This window comes from Lolium perenne, chromosome 2 (assembly GCF_019359855.2).
Source record: "Lolium perenne isolate Kyuss_39 chromosome 2, Kyuss_2.0, whole genome shotgun sequence".
NCBI lineage: Eukaryota > Viridiplantae > Streptophyta > Magnoliopsida > Poales > Poaceae > Lolium > Lolium perenne.
In genome coordinates this window covers 87,538,986-87,544,985 of record NC_067245.2, presented here as the reverse complement: position 1 = coordinate 87,544,985, position 6,000 = coordinate 87,538,986, and positions in this window count along the sequence as shown.

The following is a 6,000-nucleotide window of genomic DNA, read 5'->3' as shown; positions in this document are numbered from 1 at the left end:
AAAAGAAAGTTGATTGTACATAGAGGATGACATGCGGGTCCCATGAGTCAGCAGCTTACTCAACGTTTCCAAGGCGGCAGGGGATCAAAAGAAAAAGGAAATAGCCAAAAATCAGAGGGTGAAAAAAAACCCAAGAAAATAAACTTTTATAGCACATAGAGGATGACATGCGGGTCCCATGAGCCAGCAGGTTCCTCAACGTTTCAAACGTGGCATGAGATCGAAAGAAAAAGGAAAGTGACCAAATATCAGGAGCCAAAAATAATTCAAGAAAAGAAACTTGAGTGTACATAGAGGATGACATGCGGGTCCAATTTAGCAGCAGCGGTATCACCGTTTGAGAGGCTGCACGGGATCGAAAGAAAAAGGCAAGTGACCAAATATCAGGAGCCAAAAATAATCCAAGAAAAGAAATTTTATTGTACATAGAGGATGACATGCGGGTCCCATGTAGCTGCAGCGTCCTCAACGTGGCATGAGATCGAAAGAAAAATGCAAGTGACCAAATATCAGGAGCCAAAAATAATTCAAGAAAAGAAACTTGATTGTACATAGAGGATGACATGCGGGTCCCATTTAGCAGCAGCGGTATCACCGTTTGAGAGGCTGCACGGGATCGAAAGAAAAAGGCAAGTGACCAAATATGAGGTTCCAAAAAAATCCTAGAAAAGAAAGTTTTATAGTACATAGAGGATGACATGCGGGTCCCATTTAGCAGCAGCGGTCTCACCGTTTGAGAGGCGGCAGGGGATCGAAAGAAAAAGGTAAGTGACCAAATATGAGGTGCCAAAAAAATCCAAGAAAAGAAAGTTTTATAGTACATAGAGGATGACATGCGGGTCCCATTTAGCAGCAGCGGTATCACCGTTTGAGAGGCGGCAGGGGATCGAAAGAAAAAGGCAAGTGACCAAATTTGAGGTGCCAAAAAAAACTCCAAGAAAAGAAAGTTGATTGCTCATAGAGGATGACATGCGGGTCCCAATTAGCAGCAGCGGTGTCAACGTTTCCAAGGCGGCAAGGGATCAAAAGAAAAAGGAAGTAGCCAGAAATCAGGGGGTCAAAAAAATCCAAGAATAGAAAGAATTTTGGTTCATAGAGGATGACATGCGGGACCCATGATCCTGCATCGTAAACGGCTCGATCGGAGAACGTTGAACGAGATGGCGCGATCGAGAAAAAAAAACAATGCCAGAGAGGCTGCCATCTGGGCCCTACATCCCTCGGCGGTGCGGATTTGCGTTGACTCGGCCGGCGAACCCGAGAATTCGAGATGCACCACGTCCCGGGCCACCATACGCAACGTTTTGGCCGGTTTCGTCGGGCTAGGTGGCCTCAAAAACGAGAAAAAAAACGTTTTGACATGCACAACGGACAGACCCAAAATCGTCGGCCATGGTACACCAGCAACCACGGCGCGACTTCAACTTCGTCGGCCATGGCAACTTTTCTTGTAGTGATAAATATAATCAAATCACGCATTAGAACATCTAATGAATGAATTGGCACAACGATTAGTAGACATATAGATGAAGAACTCTCGTGCCTGCTCGATGCAGTGAAGCCCATAACAATGGAAAGTGGGATGTTGCAAATTACTGGCGGTGACCTTCAATTTCATAGGGGAAGCTCTTTCTGGAATGCTCACGGCTGCAACCACACCTATTTCCTGGTGGCATCTCCCACCTCCAATACGCAGATGACACCTTAATTTTAATTCAGAACAGGGAGGAAGACATTGCCAATCTCAAATTCCTGCTCATGTGCTTCGAAGACATGTTGGGCCTCAAAATCAACTACCATAAAAGCGAAGTTATCGTCATGGGACAGCCTAGAGAGGAACAAATCTAGGTGGCCAACAAACTGAACTGCAAGTCCTTCCCTTTTCTATATATTGGCATGCCCATATCTGACCGAAAACTGCTGATCGAACAATGGATGTTCCTAGTAAGGAAGTTGGCCGCCCGCATCGAGCCTTGGCTGAGTAGGTTACTTACCTCGGGGGGTAGGATAATCCTCTCCAACACTTGCCTTGACAACATTCCCATCTTCGGCACGGGACTGTTCCTACTGCACGCTGGCATACATGCTCGTTCCGACTCTCATTGATCCAAATTCTTCTGGGAAGGCACTAGGGCCAAACGCAAGTACCACTTGGTCAATTGGCCTACCGTATGTCGCCCTAAGGCCGTTGGGGGGCCGAGACTTTTGGAAGCTATACAACGAGGAGGATACTATCTGGTCCAAGTTAATAAAAGCAAAGTACACGGACGCGGAGGACCTTTTCTCAGGAATGGGGTAGGGAGGCTCCCCATTCTGGAAAATTCTCCTCAAAGTTAAGCATTTTTTCAAGCTTGGCGCTAAGCACTCTGTCAGCGATGGGCGTCGGACATGTTTCTGGCTGGATTGGTGGTCCGAGGGAGAGCCTCCCAAGGACACTTTCCCATATTTGTTTTCGGTGTGTGAGGAACCCTCTCAATCACTTGCTTCTGTTTGTGCCCTAGGTGGCCCTCATATTAGGTTTCACCGCTCCCTGGATCAACAGGGTATGATCCAGTGGAATCTGCTCCTTAGTCACCTACATAGCTTCTCCACAACGGACGCACAAGACAGAGTCGTCTGGCATCTCCCTGCCTCCGGTCGATACACTGTCCAATCCATGTACCACAAACTCTCGCAAGGGGCATCGGTTTCTTATCATAAGGACGTGTGGGAGGCCAAGGTCCCGCTCAAAATCAAGATCTTCGCTTGGTTGCTTATCCTAGATAGGCTCCCTTCCATGATGTTGGTGACCAGTAGGCCTGGTCCAGCTACAGGCGCTTGTGCTCTTTGTGGCTCTCCGTATGACTCGGCTCATATCCTCTTCTCTTGTTCAATGGAGAAATTTTCTTGGAGTGTTATGCACAGTTTGCTTGGGTGCAACTGGTGCCCTGCTAACTTTGCACAATTCCACGCCATCCTTTCTAGTTTCTCTGGTCAGGCCACGAGAATTTTTTGGATCCTCTTCCTTGCCTAATCTTGGGGTCTGTGGACTATGCTTAATAAGCTTACTATTGAAAAGAAAGTTATGAACCACCCCGCGAACATTATTTTCAAAACATGTATATTCTTGCAGCTCTGGACCGTCAAGGCAAAGGCAGGAGACATGGAGGATCTCATATGGCTGGCAAGCGAGCCGAGGGAGTTGTATGCATCCGTGAGACCAATAAATCCAAGTCAAATCCTGCGGCTTAACCCTGCCTCCTTATCCTAGTGCGGCTGTTGTGGGGTGCCACCCCCAGGGTGTTTTGTGGTGTCCGCTACTTTATTTGGCTAAGTTGTATGCCGCAGCATGTCGTGTGTTGTATTAAACCTGAGGGCTTTAATAAGTTAAAGTCGGTCTCTGTGTGGCCTTTTATCTAAAAAAAACTTCCTGTCGCTTCTAGCCTCCCTAAATCAGTAGGGTGAGGAAATATTGTGTTGTAGCATATTGTGAACTGATCAACATTTTCCCTAAGAGGCTCCCCTCTCTTATATATATGGCACAATGTGACGACGGATCAAACCATCAGAGTTAGTTTAGGCACCTCCGATCAAGGTGCATACGGGAAAAAGTCACATACGTGAAAGGGTCGTGGGCGTTAATCCTGTGGAACTGACCTTAACATTATGTTTCTAACTTTCACTTTTCAAACTTTTTTGGGCTGGAAAAGAGCGTTTTACCATCCAGCGCTCCCATGCCATACCCAAACTGCGGGGGAGGGGGCCAAGCGGGGCCACCGTAGGTGCGTCTTTCGTCATTCCTAACGTCTAGTTTCAGACGCAAGCCCTTAACAGTGCATCATCGGTGGCAGTGCCACACCAAAAACCAGATAGATGTCAGTCGGGGCACCCAACTGCCGAGGAGTTGCTCTCCAATGGCACGGCTTAGAGCATCTGCACTTGCCCTCCCAAATGGCCCCCAATAGTCCATTGGGGGCTGCCGGCGCGAAAACGGACGCCCAGCCACGGCCCACTGATAGGTTTCAAACGTATCTATAATTTTTTATGCTCCATGCTTGTTTTACACCAATTTATATATGTTTTTCTTACACTTTGTTGCACTTTTATACATTTTCCGTCACTAACCTATTAACAATATGCCACAGTGTCAGAAAAGTTGTACAAAAAAAATTCTCGGAATTGGACGAAACAAAAACCGAAGTCAATATTTTACCGTAACGAAGACGGGGTCCAAAGGGGGGGACGAAGAAGCGCCACATGGCAGCCAAACCAGCCCATGGCACGGCCAAGGGTGGGCCCGCATCAAGGGGTGGTGTGGGCCCCCCTGGCCTCCACCGACCTCGCCCTTCTGCATATTTATTCACGATCTCGGGAAAAACCTAAACACCCGAGCCTCCATCCACGAAAAGTTCCATCAGGGCCGCCATTGCAGACCCGAGCTCGGGAGGGTTCTGATGCTCTTCCCAGCACCCTGCCGGAGGGGGAGATCGTCACCGGAGGCCTCTACATCGATATGCCCGCCTCCGAATTGATGCGTGAGTAGTTCATCCCTAGACTATGGGTCCATAGCGGTAGCTAGATGGTTGTCTTCTCCCATTTATGCCTCATGTTTAGATCTTATGAGCTGCCTATCATGATCAAGACCATCTTTATGTAATGCTACATGTTGTGTTTGCTGGGATCCGATGAATATGGAATACTATGTTGAGATCAATTATATATTTGTCATATGTTATTTGTGATCTTGCATGCTCTCCGTTGCTAGTAGATACTCTGGCCAAATAAATGCTTGTGACTCCAAGAGGGAGTATTTATGCTCGATAGTAGATTCATGCCTCTAGTTTTCTGGAAGAGTGACAATAACTTCTAAGATTGTAGATGTGTTGTTGCTACTAGGGAGAAAACAACAATGTTTTATATAAGGGTAATTCTATTATTTACTTTACACACATTGCTTAATGCGATAATCTGTTGCTTGCAACTTAATACTGGAAGGGGTTCAGACGATAACCGGAAGGTGGATTATTAGTCATAGACGCAATTGGATTATGGTCTATGTATTATGTTGTAATGTCGAAACGAATCTCATAGTAATCATCTTGTTATGTATGTTCTTTATTCTGTCAATTGCCTCGCTGTAATTTGTTCACCTAGCATGTTATTCATCTTTATGGAGAGACACCTCTAGTGAACTGTGGACCCCGGTCATTTCTTTTACACTAATACAATCATCATGTTCTGTTACCTTACTGCAAGCAATGTTCTCTTTCATTTCGCTGCAAACAATCATTATCTTTCCACACTGTACGTTTTATCATTTGTGTTCAGCAAACCGTGAGATTGACAACCTCGCTGTAAATTGGGGAAAAGTATTTTGGTTTTGTTGTGTGTAGGTTCCATGTTGTTGCTGATGCCGATAGTGCGCACTGGCATAAGTTAGCTAGCAAGACCTTCAGAAGTCACGCCTTTCTCCTACTGGTCGATTAAACCTTGGTTTCTTACTGAGGAAAAACTTGCTACTGTGCCCATCATACATTCCTCTTGGGGTTCCCCAATGGCGTGCAATTTGCGCTCATCACCCACAAATTTGTTTTTCCGTCGGCGCGGCCCAACTCTCCATCTGGCGCCCCCTGGCTGAACCCAATCTACAGGGGGACTAGCGGGGCGCCGGCGTAGCGAGAAAACACCACGGGGCATCCCTATCGGCGACCAGAGCCAAAAAAAACACAAATATTTTCCTCCTTCGCCTCGTAAGTACCTCCAATCCCCGATGTCGCCTTCGCAACCACCCCTCGCCGCGACGGTCATTGCTGCCGGTAGGAACCCACTCCATAGCCGCATACAATCCGCCGCAACCCTCGCCACCTCGTCGGCCCTTCCCACCGTCGCCGTTCACCCGCTCTCGCCACAACTGCTACCTCCATACCCACCACACTCCCACCTTGCACGCGAGGTGTTCGGCTGTTTGCCATAGCGATGGACTCGAACGACGAGAACATCATGGACACGCTCATGGACGAG